Source organism: Schistocerca nitens, chromosome 11 (assembly GCF_023898315.1).
Source record: "Schistocerca nitens isolate TAMUIC-IGC-003100 chromosome 11, iqSchNite1.1, whole genome shotgun sequence".
In the NCBI taxonomy this organism is placed as follows: domain Eukaryota; kingdom Metazoa; phylum Arthropoda; class Insecta; order Orthoptera; family Acrididae; genus Schistocerca; species Schistocerca nitens.
This window is the reverse complement of record NC_064624.1, coordinates 26,217,796-26,218,971: the sequence shown is the minus strand read 5'-3', so window position 1 is coordinate 26,218,971 and position 1,176 is coordinate 26,217,796.

Below are 1,176 nucleotides of genomic sequence, written 5' to 3'. Positions count from 1 at the left end.
CGCACCTAGCCTGAGCTCGTGGTGCCTCGTCAAAAGAGAAATGTAAAGACTTCACAGCGCGGCACACAAGACCCCCGCCCGCTGACACGGCCTTGGACTCGGCAGTGGACCTTGACACACTTTGATGACATGGTTATGTCAGCCAGGAGATCTTAATAATTGTTGACTTAGGTGCGATTTGCATGCTTGCATGTACTGTTACAGCTAAAGGCAATTCATCTGTTGCCATGCTGTAATACTGAATAATTATTTAATTAATAACTTCAGATAAAAAAGTAAAAACATTGAGCGTTCACTACACCATTTCTAAATATCCTGTTCCACCAATGTCATTAAACCCCGTTTTTACAACTCACAATATGAGAACGTTTCTTAATTTTCACCGGTACTATTTCGGAAACTTAGAGCGCTATATTATACTCAACACTGACATTTTCTTAAGACTCCTTCGTCTGTATTCACACATTCATAAAATATTATACTGCCACTTATCTTACGACAATAATTCCATTCGCCACATCCACAAAAGTGGACAAAGTCAATGCAATAAAATCAATGCTGTCCGCATGCGATCTGTTCCTGAACACACAGAACTCACTGCCGACGATATGGCTCCAAAAAGCCCATATGAGACGTTGATCGCACTAAATGTCGAACAGAACAAAAAGTGTTAATTTTACAGCAACGAAGCTAATTAGGTACCGGTCCACCTCTGTGAGTCTTGTAAGGTACAGAATTTTTTGTAGTTTATTTCTGGATTATTTTCAATAAAAATTAGAGGTGCAAAGTTTCCTGTACCCTGGTCTCCTATAGAAGAGAAAACATGTAGTCGCTTAACGTGATGTTTCCTTTTTAACGATTCACACTTGCACACTTCGTGGATAGCGTATTATTGGAAAGGATATTATGTGCTAGTACAAATATTTGTTAGTTCTATATTATTATTATTTTTTTGAGCTAATCCTTGGGCGACGAGCAACAGTTGAAGTTTGCTAGCAGAGGCCTTTATGTCACAGCAAGTGCAGCACGTAGATTCCAAAGATTCCAACTGCATGAGACTTTGAAAAGGCGACTTTGAGAACCGCCAATGAAAGATATGGTCAACAGTGTGTACAACTAAACTCCCATAGAAAAAAGGTCAGTTCATTTCAGTATTAAGAACGCTTCTGTACCGAA